We start from the raw sequence: 25,483 nt of genomic DNA, 5'->3' as shown, positions 1-25,483 counted from the left end.
AGATGTCTTGGATCCACAGAACATTTCAGAAACGTGACATGTACGAGGGATAGAAAAAGGTGAGGGGGGGGGGGGAATTTGGGCCTAAACGTTTTGGTGGCTAGTGGTTTTGGGTGCCAGATGAGACACCAGGAAGGCACCTGATTTCCAAAGGGACAGTGCTCTGCTCTTTTGGAAAGGCGATCCCCTTTCAAAAAACGAAAAATCTAGGTACCCAAAAATCCCCAGCTGCTTCTGTAAATGAAGACCTTAGACAGCGGTTATTAAGGGACTGATTGAGAAGGAACGACCAGGAAATTCACAGTAGAAGTATTCACAGCTTGGCCCTAAAGGTGTGGGGGTATTTGAAAGATATATACACCTAGGAAGGAAAGGGAGTGATTCAGGGTGTTCTGAGGAGGGCAGAGATGAAGGAGAACGAAGCTGCAGACTGATCATCAGGAAATGCCTCCTAGCAAGACGACAGATTAGTCTTCCACAAGAAGCAACACAAGCCCCATTGCTTGGGACATTTAAAACCAGACTTAAGTGCCAGGCAAAACACAGTATTCCTGCCCTGGTTGGTGGGTGTGATATGTTTGGCTTGCAATATATTATGTACCCACTAGAGGTTGCTGTGTGCTGCACGTATCTCCAAGTGGGGCTGATCCCTGGCATACAACAGAAGACAAAGCTGAACACATGCGGTATGGAAGCCTGTTTAGATCTGTAGAGAGGTTGGTAAATAAACCCGTTTCAGATGGACATTGACTCCACACAGAATCACAGCATGGGAGGGGAGGACAACTCTACCCCTCAAGTTCTCTGAAGTTAACATCTCCTCCCTCGCGCTTTTCTGTGGGTAGCTATTTACCTTAGTGTATTTACGGTAATGTGTTCAGGCCCTAACTGAGATCATGGCGCCACAGTGCTAGGCGCTGCACACACACAGTGAGAGAGTCTCTGCCCCACAGAGCTTACAGTCTAAACAAAGGAGACACGGGTGGAGGGAAGTGCTGGGACTAGTAACAGACGACGCTTCGGGATGAAGATCTACTTAAAATAAGGAAATCCAAGTGGTCTCTTCTCATCTCTATCAATCCAAGCAAGGCCCGGCAATGCGCAGGCATAAAGGAGAGGAACGGACCCTCAAAAACATCCTCACTTGGAATCTAAACTGCTGAGACCTTCGCAAGCCCTATTCGTTTTGCTCCTTCTCCTGAGGAGGGCTGGGCAGATGGATTCATGCCGGCAGAGTCTGTGCTGAAGGGAGGATTCCTGGTTTAGATCTCTTCTGGCACAGTCATGTAAACACATCACGCACGCCCTCACGTGGGTGGTCACTGGACTGCGTCATAAGGGCCACCCGTCAGAGCTGCCGGCAGAGACCGCTTCAGGTCCCTCCCATTGTACATTCCACACGAGGCCTGGAGAGAGAGAGCCAGATACTGGCGGGTCAGCTGTCTGCTGCCCTTGCTGTCACTTGCTATCCCCGCTAACTCCCCAGAGTCACACATCTGCCGAAGGACAGAGCTAGAATGAATTTGACACAGATTCCATTAGGAGAAAAATCCAGCTCGCAGATGGGGGAATGCTAGGATGTCGGCCAGAGGCTGAGGCTCAGGACTCCGGGGTTCTATTCCCCAACTCTGCACGGGGGGACGATCACCACAAGTCGTCTTGCACCCGGGCTGCGGGGTTCTATTCCCAGCTGCGCAGCCTTCGGTGCGGTATGTTCCCTTCCTTGGCCTCAGTTTCTCCACCTTGCACCAGCATTGTGAGGCTTAATTGGCATTTGTGAAATGCTTCGAAATCCTTTGAGGACAGGAGCTGTTATGTTTGTAAAGCGATGGGAAATGCTGCTACGTGGTATTACTCACTGTAGAGTATAAGAGAACTTTTTAGGTGTTTCTTTATCTGCATCTGTGGCCACACAGAAATTGGGATTTCTTGCCTTCTGGGCATTTTGGCAAAATTTGAGATTCCACCCTAGGACCCTGGCTTTCCAATTGCTCAATTGTTTCCCTCCACATCCAAACCTTCCCCCCTCTCTCCACCCTCCCCCCCCCCGCAAAAAAAGGTCACCCAGAGCCTACCCAAGCACAAAATCCATTACACTCAGAATTTTTGCTCTTTGCTTTGGACAGATGTCAGTAGCCTACCTACTACCTACGCCGTAAGGAGACGGCATCTAGGTTACTTTCAATATTTGATGCAGTTCGTGCTGATCATCATTCAGGTTCTAAGGAGGTTGCTGAACCAAAACCAATCAAACACTATCTGCTACTATTTTGGTAGGACCTATAAAAAGAAAGATTTGATGCTCCAGTCCTTCTGCATTATCAGGTTGCTGATTAATCCTATTCCCCAAAACTGTGCTGGAAACATTTGCTATGGGTATCAACACCCAAGGAAAAGATGGGCTGGAAAGAGGAAGGATCTAGGCAAGTTTGTTAATTTCAACAAGCATCATCAATTTCAGCTCTGTTCCAAACAAACAATCTGGACTCAGCTCTCATAAACCTGGGGATCCAAATGTTGCCTCCGACTGGCACACAGCTGCATGGAACGGGCATCTCTGTGCTGGAGCCCAAATCTGAGCACCCACACGCAGGTGACCTTTAAAGAGAGAGCCATCTATGTTACAGTCATCTGCATTTTACAGATGGGGAAAGTGAGCAGGAGAGGGGAGTTGCCCAAGGTCACCCAGCAAAAAACCATCACGGAGTCAGGAATAGAAGCCAGGAGTCCCAGACCCTCTGCTCTAACTACTAGACCACGCTGCGTCCTGTTAAACCACCCTGCACTGCTGCAGCAACTGACTCTCGAGTGCAGGGCAGAGTTTTGTGAAGCTGCCAAGCTGACTCCCGACTGCACACAGTGGCTACATTCCGCAGGCAGCAGAAAAGGCGGAGAGGGTGGGGGGAGGACAGGAGAGGAGAGGAGCAAACTCCCGGCTCATTAGATCATGAGTAAAAATAATGCCCTGTGCTGAGAGCTGACCCGCTTTGCGCTCAGTGAGTCGGCCATTCTGACTGCCCTGCTGCATGCTCTGCCGACGCCCGGAGCAGCCAGACCGTCTTGGGTACCTGGATTGCAGCCCCACGAATGCAGAAACGGATGGGGCGGGAATCTGGGCCTGCTCCCTCGGCGGCTTTGGAGGAGCCAGGGCGACTCTGGGGGCTTGCCAACTGCCACGAGGGCATCAGGCAGGTACACAGGGCCCTTCCTAGCCAGGCAGGGAGAGCACGGACTGAGGCTGCTGCCTAGCTCTGAGACACAGGCCCCAATGCTGCCCTCTCGGGCAGGGGCCGTGGGGGGTGCAGCCAGCTCTCCAGCACCTCCTTAGTGCCCGACGGGGCGCACAGCACTTAGCAGCATCGGACTCAGAGGGCCCGGCCCTGCAGTCATCACACGAGCAAAGCTCCCGCTGGAATCCCAGCCAGCTGGTTCTGCATGAAGATTACAGGAGGTGGCCTTAAACAGCTACCACCCCATCACCCCACGCCTCAACCATCAACAGGACCTTAGCCTGTAACCGAACATGGCAGCGACCTAATTAACGAGATATGGGCCCTGGCTGAAGCACGGACGGGCCACAGAGCGAATCGGACGTTTTCCGGTGCCAGCCAGCTCCAGGTTCCTCAATACACCAGGAGCTCGATGAACATGAGAGGCTCAGACTTGCAGTTCAACTGAAGCCGTTGTTTAGGGTTTTAAAAATCACAGGGGGGCCAGATCCTAAGCTGGGGTAAATCAGAGCCACCCCCAGTTTACAGCATGTGAGGATCCGGCCTGTGGATTATTTGGTAAAACCCTGAATGGACGTCCCTTGTGGCTGGGGTACCTGCCCTTTCGACAGAAAAGGCAGGTGAGGGAATATCTTTTATTGCACTGACTTCGGTGGGTGGAAGGTATAAGCTTTCGAGCGCCGCAAAGCTCTTTTTCTGGTCTCTTGCAGACGTGGCTCAGGCCATGTGAGCAGGTGGAGGAAGGCAACGAGATATTACCTGTCCTCGCCCACCTTGTCTCTCTGGGACCAAGATGGCTACAACCACACCGCAGACAACTTCCAGCAAGAGGCAGGCCTGGACGGACACCCGGCTCCAGATGCTCATTGAGAAGATCCAAACCGCCCCAATCTACCCAAAACACTCCCGGCCCTACCCAGCCCCAGGGCTCCCACGTCACTGCCAGGAGAACCCTACGCTCTGTTCCTGCCAGTGACTCAGAGAAGGAAAATGCCAAATGAAAGCATTTTTAGAGCTTCTCTGGCTTATTACAAACGCCCTTTAATGCTGAATTATCCCCGCCCGGCTACAATCTCTTCCTTACAGCCTGCATGATGGGTCTGGCAGCCACTTAATCCCCACGGCCTTTGATTATTGGCCACCATTTAAATTCTCGCTCTGGTTATTTCTTCCCTTGTGTGTTTCCTTAACTCTTTCCTCCCCAAGCCAGGAGACCTGCAACTCTGAAGAGCGGGGCCAGCAATACAGCCTCCCCAAGTGATACAACGGCAGCAGCCACCATGCGGTGCCTGTATGGAGCACGCATCATTGTCTCCTCCTAGATAAAAGGGATTTCAGAGTCAGCTGCAGCTTCTAACCTACTGGACTTCACTAGGTTGGAGCAGCAGACGTTCATGGTTTTAGTGCAGAGGGTCCTGGCTTCAATCCTCCAACCCATCCAGAGATTTGCTGAATGCAGCTCTCCATGTGCTAGTCAAAGGTCAGCGCATACGGTCTGGGATTTCAGGACCCCACAGCCCACTGAATTGGAAAATCCCACCCTTCTTCTCTCCCCCAGGGAAGTTGGGATACTGTCAGCAGTATTTATAGACGGGGAAATGACTTGCCCGAGGCAATGGAGTAAACAGTGGCAGAGCCAGCCTTGGATTTTAATAGTCAGATCTCCCTATATAGACAAGCCCCTTTTTCCTCTAACCACTACTCAGCACTGCCTCCCAGAGGGTTGCTGCTGGGGAGAAAGGATTCCTGCCATCCAAGGCTCCAGGAACAGCAGGGGTCACTGCACACAGCAGCACAGGCAGAGGCTAGGAAAGTTTTAGAGAAAGCAGAGAGCACGGATGGCTCTACAGACCCCAAACCCTGGTCTGGATCTGCCTCATTGCAAGACCAGGCTCAGTACCCGTTAAAACCCAGCCACGTGCAGCGCACGGGCCCTGCCGTGGCATCGCCGTGATCGTGACTGTTCAGCTCCTAGAGCGGAGCCCTCCCATGTGGGAGAAGGGGGAGCCCAGCTGCTGGGACTCCCTGTCTCCAGCCACCTAGCACGGGGCTGCCTGTGGCTTACAAACAAGCAGGTAAGTCAGTCCCTGCTGGGCTGCGGGGAAGAGAGGGAGAGAGAACTGGGAGGAACAAGACAGACATGAGTTGTCTGTACAGCGCCTAGCGCCACAGCGGTACTACAAACAACCTCAGACAGGCAGGGCACTCGGGATGCCACCCTGACAGGCACCGAGCTCCTGCAACTCCCAAAGGGAATGAATGGCACGCGGCATCTCCCAGAATCGGGCCCTTTGTGAGAGGCTGCAGCCGGGTGCCTGGGGCTGGAGTCTCCTTCGCAGGAAGGCCCCCTTGGCATTGCTCTAGCAGTGTAACGGCGCCTCAGTGCGAATGAGAACCTGGCCCCAAGTGCCAAGGAGCAGTTCTCTCCAAGGCTACCCACTGGCTCGGAGATGTGGGACTTGGCCGGTCCCAGCTGCCTACGTGAAGCTGCGCCCTGTCTTTCCAATGCAGAAAGTAATTCCCACAGCTGGGGGCAAACCGCGTAACTGAGAACTGCCCAGGACAAAGAGCTGCAGCCACAGCATCCCTGGCGCCCGGCGCCTCGGGTGGACTTTGCAAATGTTACCGAATCAGACTGGGCAGCGATTCACACCCATTCCATACTGGCGTAGATGGCCACGTGAGGCGCAGGGCACTCAAGAATCACGCCAGCCAATGTGAAAAATGAGAGCAGCAGGAGAAATAGACCGCCTTAGTCTGCGTCTGTACAGCCCCGAGCACCAAGGGGTCCCAGTCCCTGGCTGGGGCTCCCACAAAGAAATATCATGAATTGTTGTTCTGCGAGAGACGCCGCTCAGCTTTGATTAGTCTGGGAGCAAGGTGATGCCAGTGAAAGCTCCTATCCTGTTGCCACCGGGCCAGGTTCTGACCACCAGAGCAGCTCTGGACTTTCCCTGTGATCAGGGTCGCAGCAATCAGACACCCAAGGAAGGGCAGCAGGCACAATAAGCAGAGACACATTCGGCCTGTGCGATGAACTCCCATCATCCACTGAGCCGGCAGGAGAGTACTGAATACGGACAGACACGCAGCCGTCAGAGCAGGGAACAGAGCGGCTGCGGCTCAGAGCGGCATACACAGGGCATGCCAAGGGAAGCCACGAACGGGGCCTTTTCCTGCAGCTGGGCTTCAGCGATATTACATTTCTGATAGTGGTGCTGCCCCCGGCTGCTTCCTCCTTTCAGCTTCCGCCTTCTCCTCCTCCATCAGCTCTGACAAACAGCCGGGAAGGATGGCCGTCTGGGTAAAACACTGGGCAGAGACGCAGGTTCGATCCCTGACTCTGCCACAAGCTCTGGGTGCACAGCTAGTCTCTTCGTGCCTCGGTTCCCCCATCTGTAAAAGGGAGAGAATAATCCCTCCTTTGTTTTGCCTAGACTGTATGCTCTCTGGGGCAGGGACTGCGTCGCTAGATGTACAGACAGCACGGAGCGCAGCGGTGTCCTGATCTCTGCTGGGGCCTCTCGGGGCTACTGTAATGCCAGGAACAGCTGCTCGGCCTGCTCTGAGCAATGCTGGGCCAGACCCCCGGCGGCCGATGGCAGATACGAGCGAGCAGTAAAGAAACGAGGATCAGCGATAAGCAGGCAGCACAGCCGTGGTTTCCTTCCTTCCTCTTCACTCCCCTTTTCAGCCTCTGAAGGCTGGGTCTGGTTTCCTTTCTGGGCAAAGGGGTTTTCCACAGAACTCCTGCTCCACTAACTGGGCTGTTACCAGAAGAAAAAGCCCATGTGGCGAGCAGAGAAAAGACAGCTGCCTAACACTTCCAGATGCAGAAACGGCCTGGGAAGAGGGCACAGTGCCCGGCCACTCGTTTCTAGAGATCGGGGTCCGAATGAGACAGGCTCAGCTAAGCCTGGGCTGGCGCAGTCAGTCTGACCCCTCCAGCATGGGAAGGAGTGTAGACTAGTGGTGAGAGCAAAGACTGGTCAGTTCTGGCTTTGCTGCTGACTTGCTGGGGGACCTTGTGTAAATCCTACACTCTCTCTGCTGCAGTTTACCCCTCTGAAACGGGGCCAGTAATTTTACACCCTTGGAAAGTGAAGAGGCAACGCACGGGTTAGGGGTCTATTACGGGAGTGGATGGGTGCGGTTCCGGGACCTGTGTTGTGCAGGAGGTCAGACTAGATGATCATAATGGTCCCTTCTGACTTAAGAGTCTGTGAGGAGTATCATTCACCCCATGTTGCAGATGGGGAACCCGAGCCCCAGAGCGAACAAGTGACTTGCCCAAGGTCACAAGGGGAGCCTGTGGCAGAGGGGAAATTGAACTGAGGTCTCCTGAGTGCTGGCCCAGTGCTTTGCCCCCTGGGCAGTCCTTCCTCTCCCAACATTTTGAACTACGGGGGAGCTGAACGGGCGCTGGCAGCAGTGGGAACTTTTTGGCAGCGATTCCCCAACGAGCGCGGGCAAGGTTGGAAGGTGGACCATTACAAAGCTGCCGTAGGGGATCCGGAGGGGCCATTCCCATTTGATTTACTGGGAATGGGGCAACCAAATTTGCTGGTCCGGCTTTGGGGAACCTTAACTCGTTTAGTCTAAATATCCTTGGAAGATTCAGTAGGATCTAAGGGTCAGTCACATGTGCCCCACATAGCAACTGTACATGTGCAATCAGCCTCAGTTTCCGTTCCCGTGAGGAACCACAAGAGCAGACTAGCCACCAGCAGACTGGCCAGCAGACAGCTGGGGCGGAAGGGGAAGGATTTCTCTCTGTGTTGTGTGCTTTTCCACCAAGGAAAAGAATTCACGCCAACTTCCTTAAAAGCTTTGGTGATGAATTAGCTGCTCGCGAAGCAAGGAGGAACTGGGAGGCCGATCCTCTTTGCACTAAACTCCGTGAGAGAGGCGGACGCCTGCTGTTAACATCACCGGGGAAGCTACGGCACCAAACCCAGAGCATCTTTGAGGGCGGTGGTTAGCAGCTGAACAGACGCGTCCAGTTCTGAGAGCAGAGTGCAAAACACACCCAGCTGCATTTGGCAAGAGCAGCCTTTATGCTCCAGATCAACAATACGCCACAAATCCCTGGTACTGCAGGTATCTTCTGGGGCAGCTGACGACCTGCCCAGTCCTTACAGTAGGTCAGAGCAGCCCAGAGGCTGCTCTTACTTACACTCTTCTTCCCATGGCCCCCGGGAAGCAGAGGAGAGCCGTAAAGTAGATGCTATGACCAGGTCCTGGCCTTGCCTCTCTCCTACTCCCTGCCCCTGGCACATCCCACCCTGACCCCAGCCCCACACCAGCTGGGGAGGCCCCTGCGCATGTGATTTCTCCGTGGCACCAATCTCTTTAAATGGACATAGCAGCATAAAGCAAAGCAGGTTTAGTGTGACTGAGAATCAAGCCCTTTGCGTCCAGTCCTGCAGAGACTCCGAACACCCTCAAATTCCATGGGTGTCAGTGGGAGCTGAGGCTCTGGCAATTGGATTCAGAGGCCACTACAGGAAGGCCAAAGACGCTAGTCTGCCTGGCAATGTGTCTTCTCCCACAATTCACCATTCGGAGGAAAAAACAAAGGATCTAGCCAGATGCATCCGGCCAAAAGAAACCGGAGTCACCAGGTTGTATGTGGTCCCCAACTGTCTGAGTGCCCCACAATCTTTGGTGTAGTCATCCTCACCACCCCCCTCCTGGTGAGGCTGGGCTCTTATCCCCATTTTACAGATGGGAACTGAGCCACAGAGAGGCTAAGGGATTAACCCAAGGTCACATGGGGAGTCTGTGGCAGAGAAGGGAATTAAACCCAGGACACCCAAGACACTCTAACCACTAGGCCACCCTTCCGCCCCAGAATCTAATTTAAAGCATACACATACACAAAAGCCAAACAACGTTCATGGCTGTTTCGTGTTTTTCTGTTCAGAAGCAAATCAATATTAAAGCACTTAGCAATTCTCTGCCTGTTCAATGGATCCAATTTCTCCTTTGGTCTGCGCCTTCTCAACACACCAGCAACTGCAACACGGGAGTAATGACACGGAAGTGCCAAGATTATAGCGCTGCAGTTTCTCCTGCACGGTAGAACGACAGATTCTGGATTCACTCACTAGAAACTGAGGCGTCCTCGGCCAGGGGGAAAATATGTGTATAATGCTGGGCTCTTTTATTAAACAGAAATCAAAAAGTCTGAGCGCGAGTCATTTTCCTCCCACGCCATCTAAAAACCGGCTGATCCTAACACCACTGCTATTCATCTCAAGGGAGCTGGCACAATCCTGCTGCCTTCTTGTATGTTCCACCAGAACTACTACTGCAAAGAGTTTCAGAGAGAAAAACACACACACACACACACACACACACACCCTTCCTAAGATATTCCTGAGGAAGCATGGTCCAGTGGTTACAGCACGACCCTGGGATTTGGAATTCCCCTTGTGACCTTGGCCGAGTCATTTAGCTTCTCTGTGCCTTAGTTTCTCCATCTGTAAATGCGGGTGACAACACTGCCCTCCCTCACAAGGCTGCTGTGAGAATAAATATATGAAAGACTGAAGCATTTTAAGATCTACTGTTGGAAAGCACTAGGTATTATATGATCATCTGACTTATTCCGATGCATGAGTTATGAAGTAGCTGTGGGTTGAACTGAAAAGCAGAGCAGTGTTGCCAGCCATGCTGATTTTATCATGAGTCTTGAGCTCCGGGTGGTTTTTGAGCTATGTGAGAATTTCAGCTTTCAAGTTTCTGGCCCTTGTAGTTGCAGAGAAAAGCTGGGAAAAAGTGACTCCTTAAAAAGCTTCAAAACCAAAAGCGGATAAAACCCCCAATTATTTTTTTAAAATCTCATGATTTCTAAGCCAATCCCAGGATTTTTGAAGCCGTGAGGCTGGTGAGACTGTATTAGTTTGGGGTCTTTTTTAATCAACAGGGGGATAAGAATTTGCAGGGAAAGTGCCTTTTCAATTCAAATGCTCACAGCAACAGCTCAGTGCTTTAGGAGTGGGAACTGGGGTGAGGGGAGAAAAGACGAGGCCAACAGCAAATACCTGGGGGCTGAGAGTCATCGCCTCTTAAGCTTAGCACAGAGAACTGGCTGGAGGATACGCTTTCAAAAAAAAAACAAAAAAAAAACCAACCACCCCACACATCTGGTGAAAGATGCATGGAAAAAATAGCCACGTTTCAAGACAGTCGGGGCTGTTTTGGCCGGCTGGTGGGGCTGGACAGACGTCACAGCTTCAGCGGAGCTGCATGCTAATGTGCTGCTGCTGCAGATCTGCCTGCATGAAAATCTCATATCTCAAGAACATCTAGTTATTGTTGATTTAACACGAGACTAATTAAAGGCTTAAAGCACCGACTAGCTGCCACAAAGCACCTGATTCTCCATTGGCCTGGACCTTGCACCCTCATTTACACCAGTGCCACTACCACTCTGAGTTGGTATTTTATACCCACTTGGTACTGGTGTAAGTGATGGCACACAGTGCAGGGCAATGGAGAACCAGGAGCCAGCAATGGAGAATTGGGCCCAAAGATCTGATCAGGTTCCACAAGCCGGAGGGGGAATCCTCTGGAAGCGAGGTGTGTAATCAGGTTCCTACCCTCCCCTGCTGTTGCTGTTTCCAGCATGGGCTGCAGCCTCCCCATCACCAGCTGACCAGGTCCCACGAGTCCCTGCCCATCGCGTTTGTGTTTGGTTGATTTGGAGCAGGTGTCAGACACAGGTGCTAGGGGTTTTTCTGTGCAATGCAACCATTAGAGAGCTGTTTGGATCCAGTTTGCCCAGGGTGTGATCAAACAAGGCCAATCCTAATTTGGAAAGAGCTGTCATCTCCATGCAAATGATTTAGCAATTATCACAGGGAGTCTTCCCTCTCCAGTATATGCCGGCACAGACAGGCAGAAGATGGGTTGCAGAAGTGTGTTTGCGAGAGTCTTGGGTTAGCTTTTAGCCTTCGACGAGTCCCTTTGTTAGGCACTGGGTGATGTGGATCTACGTACCACTAGAGCAGCCTGGTGAAGACCAAAGATAAGCGCCAGGATGTTATAGCGGCTCTCTGGGCCGTTTGAAACAGACAAGGGTGCAAGCTCGGGAGGGGAATTCCTGCAAATGCAGCGGGGCTGCTGTGAATGGTGAGTGTGAGCTGGTGACAGGAGCTGTATGAGCTCTTGTGGGATGTACCAGGCTTGGATCAGTCAGATCTCAACATTTCCCCATAACCACTGGACTGGCCCATACCATGCAAGCGGCCGTTTCAAAGTCCAGTCACATTGGAGCTCTCTCTAAAGGAAGCAGCCTACTGGCAAATTGACACATGGATCCAAACTTCTGACCGACCTTGACCACATTTGCTCAGCTCCCTCTAATTTCAGCATGTGCATCCGAAGCCAGAATGTGGCCCTCTAGCGATTTTCTCTCTCCAGGGAATCTTAGCACTCGCTTTAGCAGCTTTGTCTGGTAGATCGGCCCAAAGGCTCTATATCGCTAAAGAAAAAGGAAGAATCTGGCGCCATTTATCCCTGTGTGTGTTGGCCTTTCGTTTCCCTGTATATCCCCTTTGTCCTCCAGCCTGTGCCAAGCTAAAATCAGTAGCTCAGTCTGACGGGAGCTGGGCTACTCACACCTCCACTGGAAAAAAAAAATAGAAATGTCTCTTAGCTGCCCTTGTGCACCAGGATACGAATGTTCAAGAGCTTTTCTCATTTCTCCCTACCAGATCTCCCCACCAGCACCCACCTTCAGGACTAAACCAACTGCCGCAGGGCTCATTTTCCATTGTAAAATCAACTGAGCGAAGATAGTTAAAAACTAACAGCAAGGGGAACGAACCAGTGGAAGAGGGACCCAAGTGGATTCTCCATCACTTGGAATTTCTGAAGCTGTCACAGGGGTGGTTTTCAAAAGCACTTAAATAAACTGAGAGCCTTAATCCCACTGGCTTGCAAGGGAACTTGTGCCCCTAAATGACACAGGAGCTACTGAAAATCCAGGCCCTACAACATATGCTCTAGTTCAACTATACATTTTGGGGCTTGATGCACAGGTCACTGGGCGAGGCTCTGGGCTTTTTAGCCTGTGTTCTGCAGGAGGTCAGACTGCGTGATAATTCCTGCTTGCTTTGAAGTGTTACAGTCACGAGCTACACTCTATCCAAACAGTTCCAGCCTAGATTCGGGATGGTGCTGAACCAAACCCACAGAACCAAACCCACAGAACGGTGCAAGGGGGGCCCGGTGCTGCTTGGACTGGTTGTCTTTCAGATTAGGACGTCAGGATACTGTTTTAGTATCAGCTTTGGGAAAGGTTTTTGCTGTGTTGCCAACTCTTGTGATAGTTGATACTTTTCTTCAAGTGCCAGCTCCTGGAGTCAGGGGAGAATCTGAGCTTTCCTTTTTAACCAGGTAAGTGTTTGGCCCTTAGGGCCATGGAGAAAACTTGAAAACGTGAAAGGAAGCTCTGCCTAACACTCAAAAACCAAACAACAATTAAAAAAAAACCAAACCTCAGGATTTTGAGAGCCTGGCTCATGGTTTTTGAGAATCAGGCAGACAATAGAGTTTAGATCTATCTGAGGTACTTTTCTGGCCCCCAGTACCGTAATATCTGATCACCTCAATCTTTCATATACTTTATCCCCACCAGCCCCCTGCAAGCTAAGTCAGTGCTATTATCTCCATTTCACAGGTGGGGAAACTGAGGCACAGCGAGACTAAGTGACTTGCCCTTGTTCACACATGGAGTCTGTGCTGGAGCAGGACACTGAAGCTAGATTAGCGCCCTCATCATTATGCAATCCTTCCTTTCAAACTGATTCCAGTTCACGTTTCATTACCGACCAGGGAGCAATTCTGCAGGGGGCTGAGTGCCGACGGTGGGGAGTGGCGGGTGCACAGCACTCCAGAACTTGTTCAGAGTCTCCCAGGAGCAAGCCCCCATTGCATCTAAATTTAGATTTTATAAAAAAGGCATTTATCAGGATCAGCAACAAAAATGCAACTGATGCATCAAATCCTCAGGAAGCAAAAGTCACAAGAGAAAATATGAAAGAGAGGGAAAAACGGGGCCTCCAGGCGGGGTGATTATTTTTAGCTTTGAAACACAGAAAAAACATAACATGGTTGAGCTGGGAGAAAATCCAAACTTTACAGTTAGATCAGGTCCAAGTTTCCATTACTTTAGTACAGGGTGGAGGGGGGGGGGGGGTGGGGGGAAGCTTCCAGGCAGACACTGCTGCAAATAAAGGCAGCTGCTTCAGAAACAGGAGAAAAAACTTCTAATCTGATGGTGGGAGAGAGAAATGAGTCTGAGGCTCAGAACAGACAGCGCAGGCTCCAGGACGGAATGGGACATACAAGGGAACAGCCCTTTAGAGGGAGCCCTTTGGGCTAGCAAGTCACTGCATCGTGTCAGAGAGATCTTGCCTAAATACTTGGCCTTGATCACGGAGATCAAGGCCCCATTGTGCCAGGTGCTGCACAGACATAAGGAGAGACGGTCTCTGCCCCAAGCTGCCTACGATCAGAACAGACAAGCCAGATGAAGGAGACATCATTATTCCCCTCTGATAGATGAGAAACTGAGGCACAGAGAGAGGGGAAGTGACTTGTCTAACTGTGCAGCTGCTACACTCCTCATGGATCGAGAGACGCCAGATTAAAGGTTTGTAGGGAACAAAGATCTGTTTATCCACAGGGCAGGTTCAGCGCCGGACAAGCATCTCACCCATCCTGCCCTGCCATTGTGCCACAACCCTGACCTTCAGAGATGCCCCATAGGTGCAAGAATGGAGGTATATCTCCACGACCCGGTCAAGTATCTGATCACGTAAAGATTAGATTAAAACCGCACAAGGGGGAATAACTGGCTAGGCAGGCAGCAGTGTTGCTGCAGGTTACAGTGGATCACAAACCGAGTATGAGTTAACAACGTGAGGAAGTTGTGAAAAGGCTAGTATCATTCTGGGTTCTGTTAACAGGAGCATCATATGTAAGACCCGGGAGGTAACTGTCCTGCTCTTCTCCACACTGGTGAGGCCTCAGCCGGAGTTGTCCCCCCATTTCTGGGCACCACACTTTAGGAAAGATGTGGACACACTGGGGAGAGTCCAGAGGAGAGCAACAGAAATGTTAAATGGTTTAGAAAACCTGACCTATGAGGGGAGGTTAAAAAAAAAGGCGCATGTCTAGTCTTGAGCAAAGACGACTCAGGGGAGACCTGAGAACAGGCTTCCGCTACGTTACAGGCTGTTACAAAGAGAATCGTGACCCATTGTTCTCCAGGGGCCCTGAAGGTAGGACAAGAAGCGATGGGCTCAATCCGCGGCAAGGGAGATTTAGGTTTGATATTTTCGAACTCGAAGGGGAGTTAAACTCTGGCACGGGCTTCCAAGGCAGGTGGTGGAAGCCCCGTCACTGGAGATGTTTAAGAACAAGGTGGACAAACACCTGCCAGGCATGGTCTAGAGGGTTACTTGGTCCTGCCTCGGCACAGGGGGGCTGGACCTGATGATGTCTCGAGGCCCCTTCCAGCCCGACGTCGCTCTGATTGTGGGATTCGTACAAACTCTGCCTTGGTTGGAACAACGTGGCGGAGGCCGATTTTACCTGCGACCAAGGCCCCTCGTCAGCCTGGAGGGCAAAGCCAGGGTGGAAATAATCTCAAGAATGTGCACAGCAGGGCTTGGCTGGCAGCGGCGACAGAGAGGGAACGCGGAAGGCACTGCGGTGAAGAGCGGTAGCAGCATGACATTTGCTGCAGCAGAGGAGAGAGCTCGGGAACGCCACTGGCAGCGAGTGCCCTGCCTACTCACTTCTGCAAGACATGCCCGCCACGGGTTTCCCCCTAGACTCATTTCAGGAAGCAACACCTCCCCAATGCGCCTCTTATAAATAAATCACCATCAGCTTCACTTCCTGGTCACGAAGCTCCTTGCTATTTCGGGTCTTGGAGCTGGGGCGAGTGGGATTTTGGGGTTTTTTTTTTTCCCCTTCAGTTTGCAAAGTTGGCATTGAACCAGCACGCCGGGATTAAGCTGTAGAAATATGGGCGTTGCCTCCCCGCGCTGCTTTCTAAATTAAAATCCACCCAGCGCCATGCAAAACGCCTGCTCGAGCAGAATTAACCTGGAGTGGAAGAAGTGACGGACACTCGTGCCAAGATAGTCAGCCACTGAGTTTCCCTTTATGAGCCTTGTGGTTATCTACAGACACACCCCGGTGAAGTTTGTGTCCCGCCTCCCTAGAGACCCAATGGGAGGGAAAAAATCACTTCTTAGCAGACCACCCGCCCCCACACCACATCCTTACAACTCCAGTGGAGTCTCAAACCAGAGAAACTTAGGAGACTTTTAGAGATGGGGCAACCCATGCACAAAGGAGCGACAATAACGTGCACAGATCTGTTAATAGAACCCAGGGTCCTGATTCCCAATCTCTACCTGCACTCACTTTCTAGAGCATGCTTCCCTCCCAGAACTGGGAAGAGAACCCAGGAGTCCTGCCTCCTCCCAGCCCCCCGTTCTCAGCTCACTGCCCCCTGCAAGAGCACCTGTTGCCCCCAATTACTCTTCGATTTCAAGTCATACTAACTAGAAGCAGGTTGGGAGATTCGGCGGGCTCCCTAGGGTGCAGTGTCCCTGTCGAAATGTTTGTCCTGCCTGGGAAAACAATGCGGAAAGCAGGAAAGGGTGGAATGGGAAGTGTTACAATGTGGCAATGGGAAATGGAGAGAAACTGCTTCTCTAGGCTTCTGACTCATCCCTCCCATTCAGCTCTGAAGACACATTGCCAATGGCCTGGGTAAACACACACCGGTCTCCAAGAAGGATTGTGTCCAGCGAAACATCTGTGCAGTCTGTACAGTGCAAACATCCTGTCGGGGCACCAAACCCAGCACCGACTCTGATCCGAGGATGCTACGAGACCACGCCTCCCAGAACAAGACACACCAGACCTGGGGGCCACCAGCGGTGCCACCCAAAGCTGACAGCAGCCTCCCTGCCGGGCGCCTGCTGGCCACACCCAAGCGGCCTCTACAGGCATACGTCTTTCATCAAGGCGGGACGGGGATTCGCTCGGGGCTGCCTGACTGGCCACGGGATGGAAATGGCTCGTTGGCAGAGCCGGTGGAAACGTTGTGAACAAAACATTTTTCCATTAAAATAACGGCTTCCTCCCCCCAAACGAGAGGTGTTCCCCATTTCCTGACATCACAAGCAAAGCGTTTCTCTCTTAAAAAAGGAAGACTTCAAATGAAACCGGAAAGCAAAAGCTTTTAGCTGGGTGCCCCCTCACCCCCGTTTCCCTTAGCGCATTCCTGCCTCTCCCCTTTTCAGTGGCAAAATGAGGGGTAGGAGGAGAAAAAGAAGGTGGCTGAGGGGGGAATCTTTGGTTAAAAAAAATGTAACAGGTTTTGAGTAGGTGGAGGAGCGTCCATTTCTAAAGCCACCGAACGAAAACAGCTTCCCTCTTTTCAAAACTTTTTGTGCCAGATTTCTTTTTTTTTGCCCCCCCCCCCCCTCTGTCCCCCTCCATTTTTCAGCTGGTTCTGCTCATCAGTGGAATTCACCAGCAATCAAAGCCAGCACGGAATGAACCTTCCAGGGGCCGTCTCTTGCTGTGTGTCTGCACCACTCCTAGCACGCTACAGCTCAGATTTCATCACTGCAACACACACAGAATCCCCCCAGTGCAATTCTTATGATCCTGCTGTTTGTGTGAAAAACAACAATCTTGGGTACTTATCTGGCCATCATAGCTTCTCAGAGCCTCACCATTTAAAAAAAATACATTTATCCTCACAACCCCCCTGTGAGGCTGTTATCCCTATTTCACAGATGGGAAACTGAGGCAGAGAGAGACTAAGTGATTTGCCCAAGGTCACAGAGGAAGTCTGTGGCAGAGTAGGGAATTGATTCTGGGTTTCCCACATTCTAGACGAATCCCCTAACCACTGAACCACCCTTCCTCCCACCACAACACAGGGCATCTATACACACCCCAACACACCTGCCTTCCCAGCAGATCTCACCTAACGACTAATTACTGGAGTCAGTCATTCCTGCAACAGATCGAAATCTCTGAGCACAACGCAGCTTTGTTTTTTTTTCAATTGTTTAAGAAGAAGAAACAGGATTTTAGAACAAACCTTACATTAAAAAAACCCTCAAAGCCCAGGGGCTGGATCTATGGCCCATCCCGGCCTGCCATGCCCATACTGGTGAGTCACCCTGGCTGTTTCCTGTGAGTCCATGAGGCCAGAAATGGAAACCCCGAGTCACCAGGGTTTGCTGCTGTTTGGGCTGACGCGCCCCTAGCAACGGTGGGGGTGGAGGGAATTTGTATGTGGTTAGGAATTGCTGCAGAAGCGCAGGGCGATATTGAAGGGGAGGAGATCTTAGCTGGGTAACACCGGGAGTGGGCCTCGACTGACTGAAATGTCACCGTTTAGCAGAACTTTACCCATGAGCAGCCAGCCAGCTATGCAGGGACAGTTTCGGGGGAAAGAGACAGGAACGCTGCTTCCCACGTGGCAGCTGCAAGGCTACGGGTCAGCTGGTACATTAACCAATCTCCTCGGCCCGGTCCAGTCATTCACCCCAGTGCAAAGTGGGCTCAGAACACAACCCTGCCAGTCGGGGGGGGATGCCTGCACAACGCTCAGGGGGACAGGGGAGCAGACCTGAGGTCCGTCCTGGTCTCCAGCATACAGGTATCAAGTGACTCCTGGCCCTGGAGTAACAAAGTTTCCTCTCCCCTTGCCCCAAGGCTCTTTGCCTGGGGAATCCCTTCAGCAGCTGTATTTGGCTTAGCCAGGATGTGGTGAGCCTCCGGAGCCAGGTGTATGCAAATGGTTGTGTGCCGCCAGGATGTACATGAAAGAACAGGCTAGCGCAGATGTTGAGATAGGCTTCAACCAGATGCTATGATTAGTTTATGCCCATTTAGCACCTGGCCGCAGAGGATCTGGGAGCACTTCATAATCGGATCAACTCCCCCGACCCCCAGGACCAGCTAAGTAATTATATCCCCTTTCTACAGACAGGGAAACTGAGGCACGGGGCAGGGAGTGATTTGCCCAAAGTCTCACAGGGAGTCTGTGGCGGAGCTGGGAATAGAATCTTAGTCATCTGATGCCCAGCCCCTCTGGCTCTCAGCACTAGACGGCATTCCCAGCCCTTCATTAAAATGCCAATGGACAAAACATTACTTCTCCCGGCAAAGTGGAAGCCCCTGACCTTCCCAGCTGGCCGTCACACACTGACCAGACTCTGCGGCCTGTAATGTCCGCAGGACAGCCAGCCCTGGAAACGCACCACAGTTCAGCAACGTACATGTAAAGGAGCACATGTGGGACACCGAACTCATGTGCTTATTTACACGTATGTATCCAACCCACGCCGTGCAAAAGTGCACAGCCAGGGAAGCAGTGTAACCTAGTGGTTATAGCAAGGCACGCTTTAGGACACCTGGATTCTATTCACAGCTCTGACAGTGACTCCGCCTTGACGTGCCTCAGTTTCCCCATGTGCAAAGACAGTAATGCTACCCCGCAGGTGGCTGTGAGGCTCAGGCAGCCTTTGCAAAGCAACCCGAGCAACTTTACTGAAGGTGACAGGGCACCTGGGAGCAACAGAGGGAAAAAGCTGGGCATGTAGAGGTAGGTTCTGATCTCTATTCTGCCGCTGTAAATCCAGAGTCACTCCATTGATTTACCCCGATCTCAGTTACACTGCAATGCCCAGTGAAATATAGAGTTACTCCAGATTCCCAGTGATTCAACAGAGCTCAGCATTCAGCCCCATGTATGTAAACCCGCCCTCCAGCCTCCCTGGGACTGTCCCCATCAGACAAACGGAGCATTCACACGCCTCTTCCTTGGCACGCTAATCCAGGTCAATGGTCTTCCCAAGGCAATCTGGCAGTCAAGGAGCCCTCCCTCTGCTGTACGCCCCGTCACCCCCCTAACGTGTGGGAAAGCAGTCACAGAACCACCGCCAGGCGCCTGCCTTGTAAATGGGCTTCTCTATTCCATCACAGCCGGACGAGCTAGAAAGAACATCTGTACGTCACCAGACAGGCGCTTCAAACTCCCCTCCCCTCTCCCCACCCCGCGTTTCTCCTGCTTCCACGAGTTGCTGAAAACAAGACATTTGTTATTTACAGGTCAACCCTCAGCTCCTGCGCCACCATCACACCCCCTCGCCCCCACCGGCTCCTTGGCTCAGCTTCAGTCTTGCTATCGCTTCCAGCACACAACACACCCACAGCAAACACAGCCAAGCCCCTCACAATCTCACTCAGCTGCCTGGCTTCCTTCCCCACCCTGGCAAGATTAAGGTAGGGGAAAGACGGACTAAGGGTGAAGGCACTGACTTAAGACTTCTATTCCCACCTCTGCCACTGGTCTGCTGGAGACCTTGAGTAAATCCCAGCCCTGCCTGTGCCTCAGTTTCCCCATCTGTAAAATGGGGATAATAATAGTGACTTCCTTGGTAGCGTGCTCTGAGTTCTATGGATGATAAAAGTTAGGGAACATCATTGCAAATCCCTGTGTGGACACATTTAATCTGATTTAACCGGTTTATACTGAATTAGTTTAAGTCAAATCGCATCGTCATTTCAGCTGGTGCAACTTTGAAAACAGACTAAACCCTTGTCTATGGGTAGTCTACATGTGGAATCATTTTAAAATTACACCAGTGTGTTACCTCAAACTGATCAATTAAACCACACAGCCTTTTGGGCCAAACCCCTTTATTTCAGGTTAAAGTAGGCTTATTTCAGATTAGTTTAAGTCAATTAGGAACAGGTTTAAGATAAGTCCAAATAAACTGCTCTTAAAGTGAAGTAAAAGTCCACACGGGGGTCCGCACAGGTTTATCTAAATCAGCTAGAAAACCAGATTTAAGACCCTGTCTACACATGGGAACTGACCAACATAACTATTCTGGATTATTATAGTTAATTTAGCTATTCTGGACTAACTCCACCGTGCAGATGCTATTCCAGAATGAAAGTGATTTTATTCCAGATAATTATTCTGCTTTGTGTATACTGTCAATTCCCCCATGTAGAAAAGGCCTCAGTTAAACGGATGCAACTTCTGTGACTAACACAAGCCCCAAAAGGATAGCGATGTCCTAGCAATTCTGCCCCTAGAAGGTAACTGTACATCCTGGTGGACTGAGGGATTGCTAACTCAGCATTGCGAACCTCGAGGATTCAAAAATCCTGAGTCACACCCAAGATCCCCCTAGATTGGCTTAAAACAGAGCAATATGGTTGAGATTCTTTTTATTTGCCTGTTGGTGTTTGAACCTTTAGCAGTCACGTTTTCTAACTTTTCCCGGTAACTAGGAAGGGCTGGAAATTTACCTTAAAAAAAAAAAAGCTGAAATTCTTATATAATCACATGACTCCAGCACCTGGGGCATAAAGAAAAACACCAAACCTCACATATGCACGAAAAAATTGTCAGGGCTGACAATTCTGACAGAACTTGACAGAAAATATCAAGGGCTGATGTGTAGCCTTTAAATGTAGGAATGCAGAAGTCTTGTCCAATCCCCTTTAGGATGTACGGTGTGGGCCCAGCAGTAAACAAAACTTGCTTCCAACATCCAAACACTGGTTTAGCTCCTCTTTTCAGCGCCAGGCCTTGTATACATATGTGCCGAACAGCTGGGCGCAGACCAGAGGGTGAGACCAGTACAGTCAGCACAGCTGACAGCAGCATTGAAACGGGAAGCCTGACCCTTTGGCGCGTCTCAGTCTTGACTCCACACTCCCAAAGCAAAAAGGGAGCCAGACCAACGGCTGGGTGCCAGGCAGGGCCCAGAATATGGGAAGTGTAAAGGTGGCTTAAAGCCACCTCTCTGGTCTATCCTAGCCCTGAGCGCAGGAACCGGGTAGCTGAGAAGCAGGCCTGATGCAAACCTCAAACCTCACAGCTAATTTACAAATCTTGCACCAGGTTTTAAGAGTTGGTGTCATTTGCTGCTTTCTCCTGGATGGAATCAGAATTGCCCAACTGTGCTTCATACACCCTATACAGTTAATGGGGATTCTCCTTTAGCCCAAATGGTATTGGCCTGTGCTTTTGGATCAGAGGCTCCAAGTTCGATCCCCACTCTTGCTGGAGTTCCAACATGCAGCGCAACAGATGTGAAGTCTTTGATAGATATGGATTTATTAGACTTGACAAAAGATGCGCTCAGCTGAAGCATCCATCACAAGCTAACCCCCGGCAGTCTCTCACACTGATATATACACAGAGTGAGTGTGAAGTTATTGGGGGTTAACTTGCTAGGTCTACCTATCTACATAAACATACCCCACATTTCCTGGAGCTCGTCACACAGACCAGACAGCCGGAGCGAGATCTTCTCTGAAGCTTTCAGCATTAGGACAGCCTGGCCGCCAAGGTTTTATGCTCATTTTTGGAAGAGTTACACAGTTTGAACACGCACAAGACCAGAGAGAGACAGTGACTCGATGAAGGCACACAAGAGATGATACCGAGTAGGATCAAAACAGCTAAAGGGTGCCTGGACCCAGCCACTTGGTGTCTCTGTCTGTTTTGTTTGGGTTTTTATGCACAGAGCGGATAGATCAACGGGCTGTTCTGAGGTTACGACGCTGACCTGAGACCCTGAAGAGCTGGGTTCGATTCCCAGCACTACCACAAACTCTGAGTGCCATCGGTCAAGTCACATCAACTTGCCGTGCCTTCATTTTCCCAGCTCTAAACGGGGAGAACAATCCTTTCTTTCTGGCCCCCTGGTATCCAGCTTGTCTGTTTAGACTGGGCACTCTTTGGGGAGGGACTGTCCCTCCCTTGGTGTCTCTGCAGAGCCCAGCACAATGTGCCCCGATCTCGTTTACTACGTGGCTGTGCAGTGCTCCGATTGCTGTTGGTGTCTGTAATACAAATAGACTCAACGAAGCACCAGCACAGTGCCGGATATTTTCTGCGACCTACTCATGATTGACTGGGAAGAACTAATGCAGCCAAAGATAGTTCGCCCACGTCGCAATCCATCTCACGCGAGTATCCAGGACACTGGTTCTATAACCATAGCTCCTCGGGTCTCCAGTTTCCCGGGTGTCGTCCAGGAATGGGGTAGACGAGACCTGAAATTCTAACCCGGGGGAGGAGTTCTGAATCGGGGATTCACCACACAGGCATCAGAGGGGTGCGACAATCATGTTGGGAAATGGGAGGGGGCTGGTGGCTAGATATAGGGGTCCCCATTCAAGCCCTCTTTATCCACCATCAAGCCGCGGTAAAAGACAACCTTTCCCCCTCCCTCCACCTTTTGCATATATCTTTCTATGCAAACTTCCAGTGGGTAATATCCACTTGGGAAAAGAAAAAAGAGAACTAGATTCTGTTTAAAAGAGGAGTCACAACTGGCTGTGCTGGAACAAAAGGAGTTTTATATTTTGGCTGGCAGGAAAAGAGGCAGATAAATGCAGGAGAATTATTTACATTTCCACAAGGCCAGAACATTTGTTTTGCATGAGACAGAAAAGCAGCAGCAGAAGAAAGGCCCGACAGAAGCCAGTGCTGGCAGCAGACGGAGGAGCCTGCTTGTTTGCCCAGTTCGGGATGCCTGTGGATGAGTCATTCCCCTTTAAAAGCAAGCTCTCAGCTGCTGTTGTGTCTATAAACGTGGCATTGTGAGGCCGACAGTAACTGCTGCTGCTGGAGAAAACGGGCCTGTAAATCCAGAGGCCAGAGAAGAAAGGGAAAAAGAGGGGGAGCGAGAAAGAGAGGAGAGAAAGAATCCAATTTTGTCTAGGTACCTACTTGGCCCTCAAAATCACAGATAGGTACCTAGGCCCAAACACCAAAGGAGGCAGTGTGGCCTAATGGATGGGGCTTTGTACTCAGGAGACCTGGATTCTAATTCTGACCTCGCCACTGGTGTGCCAGCTGACCTTTGGCAAGTCACTTCCCCACCCTGTGCCTCAGTTTCCCCCATCTGTACAAGAGGGATATTGATACTGAAGTGCTTTGAGAGCTATGGCTGAAAAGAGCTAAGTGTTGTTATTATGAGAGGATTTTATCTTCCCGTTTCCCCCGCGTGTTAGGGAAGGACTATTTCATTCCACACCCGGGGAACGGAGGTACAGGGGAGATTTGGTCACACAGGAAGTCTTGCGGAGCCAGGAATTGAACCCACTGTCCCAGGTCTCAACCCAGTGTCCCCCCACTAGCCCCCCCTTCCTTCTATACACAGTCACTGATCTGACTATGGTGCAGTCAAACCGGCCCTACCGTCTGCACCCAAAGAGAACGGCAGATGTTCGCAACATGCCCTGGCTGGCACTTATTCCTAAGGCCCTTTTATGGCGAATCCAGAAACAGGCATGCGCTAGCCGCGAGGAGGAGCAATACGGTTTGTTACCGCAGTGCTCCGCTCTGCTGTACATGCATGCACAGAGCAAACAGCCCTGCCGCGGCCTCCGAGCGATCAGGATGCAGAGTAACCTCGAGACTGTGGGGGCCACAAATAGCACCTTGTTCCATGAACAGGGCAGAGATTAATGAGGAGAAAAATACCACCAAAGGGTGCAGAGAGGCCGAGCTCCCATTATTCCTGGGTAATCAGCTTCTCCAACACGTCTGCCAACCCGGGAGGATACATGGCAGATCATGGATTTCTCTTACTCAGGAAAACTTTTTTTTGCCACCATCCCCCCCCCTTCCCCATTTCAGCTGCAGCCCTCTGCGTTTCCATGCGTCTCTTTGCAGAGCCACTGTTGTGCTCCGAGCACTGTAGGCAGAAGTCCGCTCCTGAAGCGACTTCACCATAGCTACACCAGGGCTTGAATCTGGCCCCAGGCAAGTTCTTCCGTGCGACCAAGGCCAGCAATCACGAGCAGTCCTACCCTCGACAAAAGTCCAAGAGAGGGAAGTTAGCTTGGTAATCTACAAGCCTTTGCCACCCCACAGATCTCAGAGTGCCATAAAGGTGGGGGAAGGGGCAGCATCGCCCCCATTTTACAGACAGGGAAACTGAGGCACAAAGTCGGCCCCCCCCCATCTCCATTTACAGAAGTATCCCTCTAATTGTGGGGACAGCTGGGGCCTGATTTTCAGAGGTGCTGAACTCAGAGTTGTGGGTTCCAATGCACAGCTGGGACCAGAGCCAAAATTAGACGGACACTTAAAGTTTAGGCCTTGCCTTCCTCAAGACCACAGTGACTCCCAGGACACCTGCTCTAACCACGACAGCAGAGGCCCCCTCCCCTCTCAGAGCGAGGAACAGAATCCAGGAGTCCCAAACTCCAGCTTTTGTTTCCCCCAAACAAAATGAGAAGTGAAAATTTCTCATCCTGTGCCATGCCCATTTCTAGGGATGAGAGGGGAAGGAGAAGGGGAAATTCTGACGCACTGGGCAATCATCTCACGCCCTGCAGCATGGAATCCAACTGCCCTCACTATAACGACATGTCCAGCGTGGGAGGATTCCCCCGGGGCAGGGTGGGGTTGGCAGCACTGATCTGTGGGGTGCTGGCTCAGGAATTCAGAGCGACCTCCTGCCAGAACGGACAAACAAAGCCAGGCTTCTTGCTGGGCTGCACTGGGAGAAGGTGGGGGGGAGGGAGGCACATGCATGCTTGGCTGCTATGACATGAGACTTTTTGCTGGTTAACCGCGGGCTCCTAACACCCACGTGCAACAGAGCAGGTTGCTTTCCTAGCTAGGAACACAATGCCCTTAAGACCCGCAATCCTGCCCACTCTGCCCGACAAGGAGTGCGCCGCTGGCCACGACATTCTGGCTGCGTTACCCGCCAGCCTCTTTCCAGGTTCTCCGAAGCACCAGGCCCCGGACTTTCGTCTATGCAGGGGTTTCAGCTGCTGCGGCCCTTTCCCGCTGGGGCAGTACGATTTGCACCAGGTCCGATCCCCTGCGTGTTAGGGGCAGTCGCACCGGCACGATACACGGGTGGCCGAAACCGCAGCGCAGCCAAGGCCTCCAACGCAAGCGGCCAGGTGCGGCAGCGGAGGTATCGGCGAAGCAGCTTGGAGCACGGCAGAGAGACGCTCCTGGGAGCGGCGTTCTGGCTAGATCACGTTTCCACTGACGCGCACATGTCGGCTCATGCAATATTTAAGGAAGGAAACAGCAGTGGAGCGTGCTCCGTGAAGAGCGTGTGTGTTGGGGCGGGGGGAAAAGCAACCACCACCTTCCCATTCAGTTTTTATGTCCCTCTCCAGAACCAACCGCTCTC

The 25,483-nt window shown here is 51.5% G+C and overlaps 1 protein-coding gene across 2 annotated transcripts in view; it reads right to left on the bottom strand.

The window, feature by feature from the left end:
* The window catches only part of LMNA (lamin A/C), a 108,654-nt gene that overhangs the window by 17,110 nt on the left and 66,061 nt on the right, over positions 1 to 25,483 (bottom strand). The gene's annotated exons all lie outside the window — the stretch shown is intronic.

Source organism: Emydura macquarii, unplaced genomic scaffold, assembly GCF_026122565.2.
Source record: "Emydura macquarii macquarii isolate MOO-44397 ecotype Brisbane River unplaced genomic scaffold, CSIRO-AGI_Emac_v2 contig_2924, whole genome shotgun sequence".
Lineage (NCBI taxonomy): Eukaryota > Metazoa > Chordata > Testudines > Chelidae > Emydura > Emydura macquarii.
The sequence above is the reverse complement of the archived record's forward strand: the minus strand, read 5'-3'. Positions and strand labels throughout refer to the sequence as shown.